The sequence below is a fragment of the Podarcis erhardii genome (genome assembly GCF_964252035.2).
Source record: "Podarcis erhardii genome assembly, chromosome: 8".
In the NCBI taxonomy this organism is placed as follows: domain Eukaryota; kingdom Metazoa; phylum Chordata; class Lepidosauria; order Squamata; family Lacertidae; genus Podarcis; species Podarcis erhardii.
In genome coordinates, this window is record NC_138499.1 from 72,636,136 (window position 1) to 72,653,529 (window position 17,394).

General features: G+C 46.1%; 1 long non-coding RNA gene across 4 annotated transcripts in view; it reads right to left on the reverse strand.

Moving 5' to 3' along the window:
- Positions 1-9,737, reverse strand: part of LOC309348107 — a 26,313-nt gene extending 16,576 nt beyond the window's left edge. For 2 of the 4 annotated variants that reach the window (XR_014159151.1, XR_014159152.1), the window contains exons 1-3: positions 9,641-9,737; positions 6,686-6,792; positions 4,225-4,343 (exon numbers count right to left, since the gene is read on the reverse strand). This is a non-coding gene — a long non-coding RNA (uncharacterized lncRNA). Of the gene's footprint in view, positions 1-67; positions 146-4,208; positions 4,344-6,685; positions 6,793-9,640 lie in introns of those variants that run through there. The other 2 variants (XR_014159154.1, XR_014159153.1) reach the window with 2 other exon arrangements.
- Between the last annotated feature and the right edge of the window lie 7,657 nt (positions 9,738-17,394).

Consider the following 17,394-nt stretch of genomic DNA (forward strand, 5'->3'; position numbering starts at 1 on the left):
GAGGAAAGGCAGAAGTTATCTTTAAACATCTGCTAGATTTACTAAGAAAATTGCTTGAATTCTGTAGCATGGAGACATTAGAGGTTTAATTGATAAAAGTGAACTAATACTGGGAAAACAAGTCTTGTTCGCAAGACTCTAGAACCTGAAAAAGAAGAAGACAATGCACGTACTTTTGTAACCTAAGAAAATCTTTAATAACAATTATCTTTTTACAAAAATCTCTACCCTATATTTTTATTTTAAAAATATTATTATTATTTTGAGCCACCCCTCCCCCAAATGTATATGCAGTGTTGCATCACAAGACATCACCCCCCAAGAGGAATTCTTATGGAGTGGGGAGATGACATCTGTCAAAACAGCTCCCCTGCTACTAGGACTCCAGGGAGCAGCAAAAATTCTGTTTATAGTTAAGACTCAAAGGGATAAACACCAATGGCAGGAAGTGCTACCTGAAACCTTTCAACACATTCCCCCCCTTTTTACAAAACCCACCCCAAAACTCACCATTGTGGGGGGAGATTTTGTCTTAATCCTAACTAACATCCTTAGCCGATTTAAGCACAGAAAGATTCTATCTTTCTACTCCAGGGATGACAAGACTGAGGTTTCTGGCATATGCTTCTCATTTTGCTTGAACCATGAGGTCTACCAACTAGGACTAGGTACAGAGTAGCAGGACCATGTATACTTAGAATTAAGAACAAAGGGGTCTCTGAGCACATACTCAGGCCAGTGAATTGTTTTCATGAAGGGAACTAAGATGATTTCCTATCCATTCTTAAGGAAATCAGCCCTGAGTGCTCACTGGAAGGACAGATCGTGAAGCTGAGGCTCCAATACTTTGGCCACCTCATGAGAAGAGAAGACTCCCTGGGAAAGACCCTGATGCTGGGAAAGATTGAGGGCACAAGGAGAAGGGGACGACAGAGGACAAGATGGTTGGACAGTGTTCTCAAAGCTACCAACATGAGTTTGACCAAACTGAGGGAGACAGTGGAAGACAGGAGTGCCTGGCGTGCTCTGGTCCATGGGATCACGAAGAGTCGGACACAACTAAACGACTAAGCAACAAGATCATAGTCCTACCATTCAAAAAATAAACTGGTGATGAACTATAAATTCCCATTTTGGACATAATGACTAACTGTGGTTTCATTAAACCAGTATGTAAGGAAGGAGGAAGGGGGAGACAAGGAGAGGGGAGGGAGTGTGCCTAACTATGGTTTGGCAGGTTGCGGATCAAAACTGAGCCTGAGTATTTTATAGCCTGTTAGGCAATAATTTGTCCGGTAGGCTATGTTTGCCTTTGTAGACCATAAGGTGTGAAAGTCTGGTTTATCGCATGATAATCTTATGCAGAAGTTATTCTCTACAATTATGTAAAATTTGGATGGGCATAAGAAAAAGATCAATCTTATCAAAGAATTAGCTAGATTAAGAATATTTTCAATCCATATCTTCAGTACTCCTCAGCATTATTTGCCGTCACATCAGTAAATTTAAGGGATAGAAATGGACTTTGGAATCTAAGTTTATGAAATGCTTTATTTTGTGGACTAAGGGTTGGTTCACACATCATGCGACCTGTGGCAGCAAAGGTGGCATGCATGTATGAATGAGCCAACAGAATCAGATATCACAAACAGAAATTCTTCTCTCACATCAGCTCAAAGATGAGCTTCTAAGTAGAGTCTACTAACAGCACACCTACACAAGCTGTGTTCAACCAAGCCAAATTCACCTCATCCAACCATGTATAGCTTCCCAGAAGAGGCTGAATCTAGTTTTTGCCCTTCACTTGAGACTGCAAAAACAAGTACCGTATTTTTTGCTCTATAGGATGCACTTTTTCCCCTCCAAAAATTAAGGGGAAATGTGTGTGCGTCCTATGGAGTGAATGCAGGCTGCGCAGCTAAGCCCAAATCCAGAACAGGGAGCAGGAGCGCTGCGCAGCGCAGCACTCCATCTCGCTGTTCTAGCTTGGGGATGGCTGCGCAAAGCCTCTGCAGGGCAGCGGGGTGAAGGCACCCTGCTGCCCTGCGGAGGCTTCAAAGGCCGTCCCCGAAGCCAGAACAGCGAGGCGGAGTGCTGCGCAGCGCTCCGTCTCCCTGTTCTAGCTTGGGGATGGCTGCGCAAAGCCTCTGCAGGGCAGCGGGGTGCCTTCACCCCGCTGCTCTGTGGAGGCTTCAAAGGCTGCACTCCGTTGGCTTCAAGCAGCTATCCGCAAGCTTTCGGAGCACAGCAGGGTTCCCGCTGTGCTCCGAAGGCTTGCGAATAGCCATCTGAAGCCTGGAGTGCGAGAGGGGTCAGTGCACACCGATCCCTCTTGCTCTCCAGGCTACGCTTCGCTGGAGAGGCACTGCACAGTTTTCCCTCTCTGTGCAGTGCCCCTTCAGCGAAGCAGGAGGAGAAATGGAAGGGGCTCCGTTTCTCCTGCCACTTCGCTGAAGGGATGCTGAGCAGAGAGGGGGAGATTCCCCCCCCCCGTTCTCCCCCTCCTATGGTCCGGTGTGTCCTATAGAGCGAAAAATACGGTACTACACAAACCATAATACTCTGCTAGTGTTCTGTGCTGGGCTTAATAAAGCTGGAAATCTCCAACTGTTGAGTCATCTAGTGGTGAGAAATCAGAGCCTGCCACACATGCTAAATGTGACCCATAGTTCTTCCTGAATGCTTTACATTTCTGATATTATGCCTGAAAAGGCTCTGTTGAAAGGGTTGTCCTCTGTACATTTCTCAATAAAGTCCTCCAGCACTTTTCTTGGGGGGGGGGGGGATCAATATGGTGAGATGCAACCAGTCCAATTGTAAAAGCAATACTCTAGAAAGAAGCATGGAATGCTCAATTGCTCTGTTCTTCCTTGATATGCTGAAGACATACTATATGTGTGTGTGCATGGTTCCAAGAAACTATTTTCTCAAAAATATGAGGGGAAAGTGGTTATCTCTCCAAGTCCTATCCATGGTACGCTCAGAGAGTATATGGTCATTGTAGCAGAGATAGGAAGCTTGTTTAGTATCTAGCTTTGCAATGTAAATCTAATATGATTGAGGAGGAGGAACATTTAATTGAGAAGAGCATTGTAATGCCTGTTCTTACCCAGCTGATATACAGTGGTACCTTGGGTTACATATGCTTCAGGTTGCATACGCTTCAGGTTACAGACTCCTCTAACCCAGAAATAGTACCTCGGGTTAAGAACTTTGCTTCAGGATGAGAACAGAAATCGTGATCTGGCAGCGCGGCAGCAGCAGGAGGCCCCATTAGCTAAAGTGGTGCTTCAGGTTAAGAACAGTTTCAGGTTAAGAACAGACCTCCGGAACGAATTAAGTACTTAACCCAAAGTACCACTGTACTGCTTAAGGGGAGTGGGAATCTCATAAGATTTAAATTCCTTCCTGCTGCATGCATACACAGTGTTGAAATAAGGATAGCGAAAGCACAGCTAAGAAGCTCAAATCATATATATGACTGACACCCTTCTTTGGAAATTAAGCCAATGTCCAGACTTGAACATTCAAAAACTTTACTTGCAGAAACTTACAGATGAATTAAAACATAATGTTTAGAGTTGCATGCTTCTCGAAGCATGGGCTTACAGTCTCTTCTTCTAACTTCGAAACAACTGTATTTTCCTCCTCGGAGAGCTCAGCACTCAGCCTTCTGTATCTCAGTTGGCCATCCTGTGCAACTCTTATGAGAGATTTCCACTTTTACCTTCTCCTGTAGCTTTGATCTCTTTCTTTAAGCAGAGAAAATGCACTCCAACACTCTATTCAATTTAGCAGTGTTCACAGTGGGTTTCAAAACACAGCCATCCTGCTTCACATAGAATGGAATCTCTCCTTCATGTGGTAACTCCCATGTGACCAACATTAGTCAATCACATGAGAATGACTAGAGAACTCTCTAGAATTCACTTACCAACCAGTCAAATTTAAACACATAGTAATGCATACAAGCATTTACAATTTCAATGAATTAAATTACTATACTTAAAACACAGTAGGTCCTTGTAGCAACACTCTGAGCTGTTTTATGACCTTTTCATTACATCAGCGTGGAATTCATGAAGCCCCAAATGCAGAGATTTGTAAGTTTGTAATATATGAAAATGAAACAATTATTAGCATTGCTGCTCATAATCAAATGCCTATTTAATTAAATATATATATACAAAAGTATCCTGGCTCCAAACCTGACAACTTTCTTACCTCTCTGTCAGATGGTCTGCTCTGTCAGATGGTTGGAGGAGCTTGCCCAGGCATTCTTCCACCAGCAACAGATTGTCCAAAGCACAAATTATTGCCCTGAAACATTGAATGAGGAACAGCTGCAAAAAGAAGAATGGTAAAAAAGTAAAAAAATAAAATCAATTTATTGGAAGAGAAAACACACACATGTAGACTGAATGAATGAGATTTTGCCCTGAGGCAAGTTGGATGGTATTATTGATAACAGGTTCTTGCCAAGAGACAAACTATATTTTGCCACTGAGGAGGCAACTAGAGATGTTCTGTTCAGAAAATCTTGATGTCAAGCTTATTCACATGATTTTTTTCTGTAATTTCTCTCTCACCCCTTGATCCTGAAAAGGTAGTTATTTTTCTTCAGCCAGTTCTACTAAAAATATGAACAACTCTTGCATATTATCGGCATTTGTGTACACATTCTTATACAGTGGTTCCTTGGTTTAAGAACAGCTTAGTTTATGAACAACTTGGATTAAGAACACTGCAAATCCGGAAGTAGGTGTTTTGGTTTGTGAACTTTGCCTTGGAATAAGAACATGTTTCACTTCCTGTTGAGTGTGGTCCATTTGTAAATTGAGTCCCCGCTGCTATGGGAAAGCACGTCTTGGTTTAAGAATGCTTTGGTTTAAGAACAGACTTCCAGAACAGATTAAGTTCTTAAACCAAGGTACCACTGTACGTATATTACAGGACTATTTTATATACAGATTTCCTAAAGTAACCAGCACTTAAACAGATAGTGCAGCAATGCATGCAACACTATAAAAATCTGAAGAAAATAAGAGAGGTGAAATCACACAGGTGTTCTGGGAGGGAATTTCTTATTTGATATTTATTCCAAGTTTTCATAAAATTCCCAACATATGAGGATAGTAGATTTGTAAACTCATAAAACTAAGCTGGCAGAAGACGACTGTGTAGATGTATTCATTCGTAGCTTTGGAAAACAACCTATTTAGTCCAGCCACTAGTGTCAGAATAGAATCATGCTGGATTTGTGCTTGTCCACTCTTGTGAAGTGAAAAATCAAAATGCACCCCACTGCCACTCTTAACTTAAGAGCCTTTACAAAAAGAAAGAAAGAAATACAGAAAACTGTTGCCCAAAGTTGCATGTTCTATCTAAAGAATGTCAGAGAATTCTGACAAAAAAAAAGGGAGCAGAAGTTGCCATTGTTTGCTTATTTGTCCCATGCCCAAAATGGAAATCAATCCAATAAATATGATTGGTATTCACTGTTGTTGCTTTCCGTCCACAGATTATACATAAAGCAATTCACTACATTCCTCTGCAATTGTATTATGTTTCCTTTGCAGTGACATGAACAGGGTGGAACAAGGCAAGGACAGTGTCAATTACAGAATTAATTGCCTAAGTTTTGCCACAGAAGACAGGGAGACGAAAAACATGTTTTTTGAAGGAAGACAAACTGCAGCGGGATGGAAACTGCACTGCATTTGATGACTGCAAGGCAGTATAGGAAATGGTGGCTTCTGATATCCCTGGTTTTATCATGCTTTATGGAAAACCTGATCTAGTGTTAAAACAAAACAAATTCCTTCCAGTAGCACCTTAAAGACCAACTAAGTCAGTTCTTGGTATGAGCTTTCGTGTGCATGCACACTTCTTCAGATACTTCTTCAGATAGCGGTGTCTGCCAACACGGCTACCTATCTGTAACTGACCTAGTGTTGTATCGTGAGTAGCATCTAAGATGGCGTCAGCCTGACATCATAACTGCCTAAAGATTCAACTGCTTTTATGGCCATCTGAGAGGCTGCACTCATTGCATTAAAAATGGTGCTTCCTTCTTTCAGCCAGGAGTTGAGAGTAGGAGCTCATCCAGACTTCCACTTGTCCTACCTCTCTCCTCCAGGAAAACTCAATCTTTATTGTAGAATTGGAGCGAATGTCAATTGGCTTTTCTGCAGATGGGCATTTGCTCCGATTCAGTGCAAAAGAGTTGGTTTTTTTTTCTTGAGGAAAGTGGTAGGACAAAGAGAAAACTGCTTTCTAGGCACAGGTCAAGAAGAAATGTAGATGAGTCCCTGGTTACATTGTCTGGCTATATAGGAATTGGCAGGAAAAAAGAGTTATATGATTCCTAGCGGTGCCTGTCAAGAGGATTTCTGAAGGAGAATCTCTGTATTATGTACTGCTTCAATGCTTTTAACCTAGTAGTGTCAAACTAATAAATAAAGTTCTTGTTTCTCTTACTGGGCTTAACCTCTGCCAAGGAAGTCATGGAGTATCTCCAGAGAAAGAGCAGCATTCACTCATGTGAGCTCCCCTTTGTAATCTGACTTGGCACAGGTCTACCACCTCAGTGAGAACTAAGGCTTTGAAAACCTGCACAGTTTTCTCTCATTCCACCCAACGTGTTGAACTTGCCTGCCAACTACATCAGGCGGCTTCCACTGACCTTCGGCAGGGGATGTTTCCTCAAAGCCTTTTCCTCTTCTCTGAATTCTTGAAAGAGGAAACCTTGTCAGAGAGGTAGAGCAGGGGTTTTGCTCCAAACCATTGAAGCTGTTGGAAAAAAAATCAAGCATCTCATTGCAGAACAGGGATGGAGAACTGTTTTTCCATCCCTCTAGTCTAGTCCGTATAGTTAAAGCTATGGTTTTCCCAGTAGTGATGTATGGAAGTGAGAGCTGGACCATAAAAAAGGCTGATCGCCGAAAAATTGATGCTTTTGAATTATGGTGCTGGAGGAGCCTCTTGAGAGTCCCATGGACTGCAAGAAGATCAAACCTATCCATTCTTAAGGAAATCAGCCCTGAATGCTCACTGGAAGGACAGATCCTGAAGCTGAGACTCCAATATTTTGGCCACCTCATGAGAAGAGAAGACTCCCTGGAAAAGACCCTGATGTTGGGAAAGATGGAGGGCACAAGGAGAAGGGGACGACAGAGGACGAGATGGTTGGGTAGTGTTCTCAAAGCTACCAGCATGAGTTTGACTAAACTGCAGGAGGCAGTGGAAGACAGAAGTGCCTGGCGTGCTCTGGCCCAGGGGTTCACGAAGAGTCGGACACGACTAAACGACTAAACAACAACAACAACAACAGTCTAGTCCAATGACTGCATTCAGTGCTGGACAACCTTCTGGGATGGGGCAACAAAGGTAGCTCTTACCTATGTACAGGGGGTTACAGTCTGGATGTACAAATGGATTTCCAAGATGGTTACTTGCTAAAATAATCAATATTAGGTTTGAAACAAAATATTTAGAAGTAAAGCTTTGTATCCAGTGTAGTGCTAAGTAAGTGCTTTGTCAATGAAAGGATTCCCATTTGGACAGCAGGATTCTCTTTCCCCTTTCACATCTGGTATGTGCCCCATGCCCTCCCCATGCTCCAGAGTGTTGGAGGAAAACATAGAACAGATTTAGGGGGTTCACAGGGAGAGGAGAGGGAGGAAACTCCTGTTGAACAAGAAGAAATCCTTGCGCTGATGGGATGCTTAATAAATGCTGCATAGGATACAAATCACTGTGAGACTGGTGACTTCTAAAAAAAGGGCCTTTTCATTGGTCGTGCTGTGCTCACGAAATGGCTTCCCCAGAGAAGCTCACCTAGCACTCACAATATAATTTTTAGGGGCCTGAGTTAAACCTCTGTTTCTCAAGTTTTAAATCAGAATTCATCCATCACTTTAGGGATTTTTGTTTACACCAGTTTCCTCTTTGCTGGGTTTCATGCTGATTTTAAAGTGGTTTCAGATGATGTGTTTTATGTTTTATGTGTGGGGGTTTTTGGGGGAGGTTTTTTTTTGCTGTCTTTGTTTATTTTCTCTTTCTTAAAACTTCCCCACCCCCTTTCCCCTTTGTATTTTACTCATAGCTGTCAACATTTCCCCTTTTTTAAGGGAAATTCCCTTATTCCGAATAGGAGTCCTCGCAAGAAAAGGCAAAAGTTGACAGCTATTATTTTACTGTCCAGAGGACATGGTTGGATGACTTGGATTATGTATGTAATGAATGATATTAACAAGGGAAGAGAGAGCTGAATAAAATAATAGTTTGCCGCATCCTGGAATATAGAGATACACTTGCAAACCATTACATTAATGATTTTAAGAGAAGGCTCCTGAAGCATACCAAGACTCGCTGGATGATAGGGCTGACTTTCTTTTCTGCTGGTCAAGACCTCACATTACTCCCCTGTACCATCAAACTTCCCCACCCCTGCTAAGCCACTCTAACTCTAATCCCACTTCTGCACCAAATACTTTGATGTCATAATAATATTCATCTAAGTTTCACCCAAGGTATTGTGGTGCTTCAAAAATCCAGCGTTGCTGGATCACATATGAGATCAAATATTTGAAAATAATTGTGCCTCGCAGAAATCCTGCTGATAGCTGCTAACTGTCTTTAGGACCAGTGCAGATTTGTTGGTACTCATGGCGTGCAGAGTAATTTCAGAACGGGCTAGGAGGCAGATATCATCTGATCCTAGATTCTACAGGTGGGAAAAACAGATATGTGGCTCCGATAAGAGATAAAGAAAGAGGGGAGTTATTCCTACAGCAAGTGAGAGAAGAAAATCGAATACTGTCACAGAAAAAAGAAAAAAAAACTTACTACATCTTGTTCAACAGGATCATATGTCCTTATACTGTCCTTCATTTGAATAGGTATTCCATCCATAGAAGATTCTAATAATTTTTCCCAGATACCTTCTACCGTTACTTCCAGGCAATATTCTCAACTCCTGCATTACTGTTTATTTGTTTTTAGAATGCTTTGCAGAATATGTTTAAGTAACATCAGGAAGCGGGGCCTTTAGGATCTAATACTGCTGCATTTATTAACTTCGTGGTATAGTAGTTTGAAATTAAATTGCTCTTTGGGAGTTATAGCTAATGTACTCTTAATACGTAAGCTACCTCACATGAATTTGTATTTGGAAAACCAGTACACCCATATAACAACAACAACAACAGCAGCAGCAGCAGCAGCAGCAGCAGAATTATACATTGGACATTATTCCAGAGTAGGCTTCTTCTTTGTGGAACAGGAATTCAATAATATGAAGCACCCACCATTCCAAAGCTGGATCATCTTCCTAGCCCCCTCACTTGTAAAGCTTAGATCCTCACCATACGCATCCAGATTATTTCTGGTTCCTTATCTTTTCCTTCTGGGTTATTTTTTCCAAATACAGAAAAAAGCTGCTATAGAGTGGAGAAAGGAAATGTGATTGTATGAATCAGTCCCAAAGTCACATATAAAGTTGATTATTTGATGGGTACAGGGTTGTGACTGTATATCTATTAGCCTCAACTTGATGGCTTACAAACTGGCAAACCAATCTAAATCTTTTCCCCAATAGTAAAAGTTAATATATCCCCCAAATAAATCTATTCATCACCTGTTATGGAGATCCATCTTGACAGGGCTGAGATGCAGTCTGACTGTTAACTGCTTTTGGCTTTACCAAGACTTAAAGCATATCCTCTTTGTGACATCACACATGACATCAGAATGGCCTGTTTGCATTCAACCTAGACTATCTCCATGCCAACAGCAATGGCCAGTAAACTTCAGTAGCCAAGTAACCATCAGCCTGACTACCCAGTTGTTTCTATCTAGACTATTGGATGTTTATTTTTTTGCTCTCATAATCAAAGCCTGAAGAAGGGCTGTGTATAATCTGAAAACCTGCTTCCACTGTTAAAGAAAACTAATTGTCAGGGACTGGGCAGAGGAGGAACAGTGGAGACCCCCTCCCCATCCTGATCCTTCCAGGGAGGAGGAAGAAGAAGACGACAGTATAGATTTACAACAGGGGGTTGAGGGAGGTAGCAGCTCAGAGGCAGATGAGGGGGAAAGTTGGGAAATCATGGAAGAGCCAGAACAACACCTGGCTAACACATTGTCATTAGAAAGCATTCCAGACCTTCCATCTCCCAGAACCCAGAGAGCCTTAAAAGTAGGAGAGCAAAGAGCTCAAAGACAGAGGGCACTTAGTAGCACCCATAAAGGAGATGATGTTGATGATGAATGAGGAAGTGGGAGAGATGGGGGGGGGGGTTGGAAATTCACTTGGGACAATACTATTATCCAAGAGGCTGGTTCTGTAGCCTCTCTCTGTAAAGATTGAAATAAAAAAGGACGGTAAGAAACTTTTCCTTGTCTTTATACTTTCCTGGGTAACCAGCTGGGAGCTGCTGACAGCATCCTGACACTAATGATGTAATTTCTCTTCTTGTGGGTATTAATACTCAACCATCAGTTCACTTACACAAAAAGAATATAGCAATGCATTATTGCTTGTGTCCAGAATAATCCTTTGGTCCTACACAGTGATCTGAATATTTCTTACATACAGTCACAAAATCAATGTGCATCTTCTCTGAACTCCCAATCGTAGAGTTCCTAGGATCACAGGGCTCATAGGTCAGTATCCAAGAGAATCATTTCAGATGTGGTAATAAGTGAGAGAAGGGAGATAGAACATGACTGACATAAACCTCCTGTTCTCCTGAGCAGATTTATAATTCCTTCCAGTTTGTGAGTTAAATTTATTTGTCTACATCACAGGAAGATTGTGCATCTTTCCTTCAGGTGAGAGATGGAAGAACAATACTGGAGGAGATGGAAAAGCATGGGGAACAGGAGGAAGTTAAAACAGAGAGTTCTTACCCTTCTGTATCCCTTTGTAGCCTGATGAATCAGGCAATTCTAGATTGCCAAGAAAAAGTGTTGGGGGAACTTAAATGTTGTTCCAGAAAAGATGGAGCCCATTATAAGTAAGAAGGAGAAGCAAGCTAGTAATCTTCTCTAACACTGGGGTTTTCTTCAACAACAAAGCCATTTGATTGATACATGAAATCTGTTAAGTGAGTTCAATTATATTTAAGTAGCTTCCCTGCTCTTGCCAAACACTCATCCTCATGTACACTTGCTAGATTTTGCAGGCACTTTTTTACGATTATTCATCCTGATGTCCGCAAATGGAACTCTATTAATGCTCATTTCAAAGGCCACTGTAAATTCAGACACATATAAACACCACACACAATGCTGAGCTTGCAGAACCGCTTATACATCAGACTATTAAGAAATACTTTTTTTTTAATTTGAAAAGTAAATCAAGGAACTTTTTAATAGGTTAAGAAGGAAGGCATAAGCATAAATAAGTATCATAGTTTGTCCATTCTTGTCACAGCCACCCAGGTGGGTCCCAGCTCACGAGAGACCTTACTCCGTTGTAGTTTACTTACAGGAAAAGTTTATTGAAGATAATTGCTTCTTTCACAGTTCAGCATTGTGGCTGTACGTCTGTCACGTTAGACCGCCGAAGTCCCCCTCTGACTCCTCCCCTCCTCCACACCAACTTAATAGCCTGGCTCTAGACCACCTCTTCCTCTCCTTTCTTTTCCGCAGGGTCTTTCTGCCCCCCTGGGTTCTCTCTTTCCGGGATTCGCCTGAGGCTGAATCCTCTGCCGCCTCCTGCCCCCTCCTTCTGGCTTTGGGGCCGGGCTCCTCCTCTGAACTTTCCCCACTTCCGCGCGCCTCTATGTTTGAACTTGGCGCGCGTACGTTGCTTTTGACCTTTCCTTCGTCCTCTATACTGCCCCCTGTTCCACTCTCTACCCTTTCCGGCTGAACACCTTGCTCCAACCCCCTCTCTCTGTTTTCTCCTGTTCCTCCTCCCTCCGAGAGGCTGACAACTCCACCCCCTTTACTCCGTTCCGGCTGAGACCCCTCTGACAGCGTCTGTGCTTCACTGGGCTTTCTCCCCTCCTTCCCTGACTTTTCACAGCCTCTCTCTTCTCCTGCTTTTCGCCTGATCATGCTAGCTCCCTTTTGGGAATCCTCTGACTCACTGCTTAGGCTCATAGATTCCCTTCGAATTCCGTCATCTTCTTCCTCGTCTCTCTCTCCCTCCTCCCACTCGCTTTCCGTCTCCTCTGCCATCTCCTCACTTCTCCCAGAAACCCTGACATCCATCCCCCCCTCGAAGCCCCCCCTTCCCCCCTCCCGGTCGCTGGGTGCAGGTTGAGGGAAATGTGGTTCTTCCTGGGTCGGTTCAGGATACCGGGTGTCCACGTCAATCTTCTCCTCTGGCAGCTCCGTATACGTGTGTTCGAACTCGGGTTCCCCCCCTGAAGGCATCACAGTCTCTTCCTCCCTCACTGCTTCTCCTGGCGCTGCCTGCCAAGGACCTATCATCCACCTCTGACTCCATACCTCCCTTGGCTGATCCACCCACCAATAAGGGTTTGTCTCTCCCCCCCCCAGGCGGGGATCCCTGGTCGGGCTTGTTTTGGGCGTAGAGCCCCCGGGCGAGGAGAAACCCCCGAACGTGCTGCCCGACAAAGTGGGCGTGAAAAGCCAATCATCAAAATACTCCTCGGGCATGGGTTTGTGCGGAAAAATTGCATGAAACTCCTCCTTCAACAGGGGTTCGTCCAAAGCGTAACCCGGCACCCAGCTATTTGCAGAGACTGGAGTGCCTTCCCTGGCGAGAAAATATTCAACTCCCTCCTCCCCCCATCGTGAATCCAGTATCTCTGTGACCTCATTAAGAGGTTCTGGTCTTGGCGACTCCCCTCTCTCAGGCGCCCTTCTACGTGGCTCTGGAGGTGCTTCTGACTCTTGAAACCTGTGTGGGGCTTTGTAGGGAGTGAGCACCGACCTATGAAAGACCGGGTGCACCCTGGAGCCCTCCGGAAGGGCTAGGCGAAAAGCCACCGGATTGATCTTAGCCTCAACTTGATATGGTCCTAGCTGCCTGTGTTCTAACTTCTTTTTGGCCAACGACCTGGCCGGCATCGCGTGGGCTGCTAACCATACCCAGTCCCCAACCTGAATGTCTTCCCCCGCCCTTCTGTGTTTATCGGCTTGCACCTTATACGCCTGCTTTGCCAGCTCCAAATGTCTCCGCAGCTCCTCGTGCACCTCTTGCAACTCTGCTGCAAACTGGTCGGCATTTTGAGGTCCCCCCCCTTCAGGTGCTGTAAAGCTCGGGAAGGTTCTGGGATGACGTCCATAGTTCGCGAAGAAAGGCGTCACCCCGGTGGATGCGTGCTTCGTGTTGTTGTAGGCGAACTCAGCCATCGGCAGGTAGTCCACCCACGCCGCGGGTCGCTGGTTGGCGTAACACCGTAGGTACTGCTGCATGATCGCGTTGACCCTCTCCGCTTGACCGTTGGTCTGTGGATGCCTCGCCGACGTCAGGTTGATCTTGACGTGCAAGATACCCAGAAGCTTCCGCCAGAAAGTGGAAACAAATTGGCGCCCCCTGTCGGACAAGACGGACTGCGGTAGTCCATGCACTCTGAAGACGTGATCGATGAAGAGCTTTGCGGTCTGTTCTGCCGTCGCCACCTTGGCACAAGGAATGAAGTGCGCCATCTTGGTGAACAAGTCCACAACCACTAACACCGCCGTCTTACCTCTGGAGCTGGGCAGGTCTGTAACAAAGTCCAACGCTACCCTCTCCCACGGTTGCTGCGGTGTCTCCAGCGGTTCTAACAATCCCGCCTGCTTCTGATGCACTGGTTTGGACCTCTGGCAGATATCGCACCTGGCTACGTAGTCCGCCACCTCTCCTCTCATCTGGGGCCACCAAAAGTCCCTTGCCACCAACTCCATCGTCTTCTCTTTGCCGAAATGGCCCGCACTCGGGGCATCGTGCAATTGTTGCAAAACCGTGGCGCGAAGCTCGTCGGTGGGCACGTAAAGGGCGCCCTTGCGAGTCAAAAGTCCATCCTGCAACTGAAACTCATTGTTGTCAGGCGACCCTCTGCGGAGCTCCTCCATCTTGGATTGTGCAAACTGATCCTCTTGCAGCGCGCGTCGCACCGCGTCCAGGTCGACTGCGATGGTAGCGCACGTCCACGCCTGCGGTGCGAAAATGTACTTCGCTGCGATTGGAGCTACTTCCTCCAGGTATTGAGGCTTTCGGGACAGCGCGTCTGCTATAACATTGGAGTCTCCAGGGATGTATTCTATTTTGAAATCGAAATCCGCAAAGAATTCCGCCCAGCGCATGTGTCGTTGGGTTTGCAATTTAGCCGTCCGCCAATACTCCAAGTTCTTGTGATCCGTGCGGACCTGCACCGTGTGCTTGGCTCCTATCAAGAAGTGTCGCCACGCTTTGAAAGCTGCATGAATGGCCAACAACTCCCTGTCCCATATGGTGTAGTTGCGCTCCGTCTTGCTGAGCTTCCGGGAGTAGAATGCACCCGGTCTCCAGTTGCCTTGCGAATCCTCTTGCAAGAGGACGGCCCCAACTGCTCTGTCTGATGCATCTGTCTCTACCCGCATGGGCCTGCCAGGATTCACGTGCAGCAGCTGCTCCTCGGAGGCGAAAAGGCTTTTAAGCTTCCGAAAGGATCGCTCTGCTTGTTCGGTCCAGACGAACTTCTTCTTCTTGGAACTGAGGGTGTCAGTGATTGCCGCCGTCGCGTTTGCAAAACCTTTAATAAACTTGCGATAAAAATTGGCAAAGCCGATGAACCTCTGGACCTCCTTCCGATTTCGAGGGCTTTTCCAGTCCAACAGCGCTTGGACTTTAGTCTTGTCCATGGCCAGTCCCTCGTCGGACAGCTTGTAGCCAAGGAAATCTACCTCTCTCACATCAAACTGGCACTTCTCCAACTTGGCGTACAGCCTGTGTTCCTTCAGCCTCTGCAGAACTTCCTTCACGTCCTTATCGTGATCCTCTGGCGATTCCGAGAAAATCAGGATATCGTCGAGAAAACAGACACACTTCTTGTAGAGGAGACCTGCCAGGACGTGATGCATGAATGCTTGGAAAACATGGCTGCCATTTTGTAGACCGAAGGGCATAACTCTGTATTCGTACGTGCCCAAAGGAGTGAACATGGCCGTCTTCCACTCGTCGCCCTTCCTGATGCGGATGAGGTTGTAAGCTCCACGTAAATCCAGCTTGGTAAAAATCTTCCCCCTCCTGACTGTAGCCAAAAGGTCGTCAATTTTGGGCATGGGGAAGGCCTTGGGCTTAGTTAGTCTGTTTATGAACCGGTAGTCCACAATGAGCCTCTTCTGGGGCGTGTCTTTCTTTTTCACAAAGAAAACAGGACTGCCTCCCGCTGCTTTAGATTCCTGGATGAATCCGCGCTTGAGGTTGTGTTCTATGAACTCCCGAAGCTCTTGCAGCTCGTCTTCCGACATGGAGTACAGCTTGGCAGTTGGCAACTGCGCGCCTGGCACTAAGTCAATCGCGCAGTCGTAAGGTCTGTGAGGCGGCAATTTGTCAGCTTCCTTTTCGCAGAAAACCTCCAAGAACTCCGCGTACTTGTGAGGAACCGCTTGCACCATACTCAGATGCAGCTGCTGTTCGGCTTCTCCTCCTTGATCGGTTTGGATGCAATTCTGGGCGCAATACGATGAACAAAAGGTGATCTGCCTCTGGTACCAAGCAACCGCGGGACTGTGCCTGTCCAGCCAACTCATGCCCAACACGATGGGCGTGTCCGATAAGTGGGTGACATTGAAACTAATAAGCTCTCGATGGTCTCCAATTTGCATCATCATGGGAGGGGTTTGCTGCACCACTTGCCCCCCCAGCAACTTCCTGCCGTCTACCGTGACCACGTTCAGAGGCGTCGTTGCAGGCAGGAGCGCTATGTTATGCTGCTTGACGAACTGTAATCCCACGAAATCGGCGTTGCTTCCCGAATCGATGGTTGTTGGAACCTCGAGAAGTCGCCCATCAGGCAGCTGGAGTGTTGCTGTGAGTAAAACTGCTGGTTTGGGAGGTAAAGGGTCCATGCGCTGCAAGGATGCTGGGGACTTCTCTACAGATCCGCCTGGCTGAGCCCCAGTAGCTCTGCTTCCAGCCAGGCACTGCAGTTTCCCTGAAGCTGCTCCTCTGATTGCACCTCTGCTGTCACAGTTGCTAGTGCTGCAGTGTGCTTCTGGAGCCTCTGGGGGCACTCTTTCGCCATATGGTGTGCACTGTCGCAGATGTAACACTTCCTGGTCCCTCTAGGAGGCTTCGCTTTGGCTGCAGCAGGGATGGGGCTCTGGGATGGCTTTTGAGCCCTAGCACCACCAATCTCCATTGGCTCTTCGCCTTCCTTCCCCATTGGTGAGGGGTGCGCACGGCTGAAATCCCTGTGCACAAAAGGGAGAGCTTTTGCTTGCGCGCGCGCTTGGGGCCCCCCCTCCTCGTGCCACGGACGTCCCTCATGTCGAATTCCTATAGCCAAAGCCCGTTGCACCACGTCTTCCAGGGTCTGGGGTCTGTCCCCCCTTGCGATCTCATCCTTGACGGAGGGGCTCAATCCCTCCCAAAAAAGATCCCTGACCGGTAGACTGTCCTTCGGCCAATCTAAGGCGGTGAGCAATGCAAAAAATTTAGAATGATATTGGCGTACAGTGGCTCTCCCCTGCCTCAGCCCGTGCATCTGCCGGCGCGCAATGTCCTTATCCACAGAGGATTGAAAACAAGCATCCATTGCCTTGATAAACGCATCTGCATTGCGACGGGCTGGTCCATCTTCGCGCCACAGATTGCGTAGCCAAGCCCTGGCCTCCCCATGCAGGTGCGAAACAATAAATCCCACTCTCTCCTCCTCATCTCTAAAATCATGACGGAGTAAATGCAGTGCATACACGACATCTGCCCTGAAGTTGGGATAGTCTTGCAAGTTGCCATTAAAATGCGAAACTAGGGCACCCCCCCTCCTTCCAAGCGCAATGCCCTCCGCTCTGGAGCCCGGGGTCCCCGCCTTGTCCGCATTTTCCCACCTTGCTTGCAAATCCTGGCACGCTTTCTCCAAGTCAGCATTCTTCTTCTGCGAAGCAATGACTGCCGTTGTGAGAGTGGTAATCTGATCCCGGAGTGCAGCCAGCTGTTCCTCAGCACTCATGGCTGCCCCGTTCGTGAGCTTCGCAAAAAAAAAATTTTTGCTTTCAGAGGGAGGGGGACTTTCTGTCACAGCCACCCAGGTGGGTCCCAGCTCACGAGAGACCTTACTCCGTTGTAGTTTACTTACAGGAAAAGTTTATTGAAGATAATTGCTTCTTTCACAGTTCAGCATTGTGGCTGTACGTCTGTCACGTTAGACCGCCGAAGTCCCCCTCTGACTCCTCCCCTCCTCCACACCAACTTAATAGCCTGGCTCTAGACCACCTCTTCCTCTC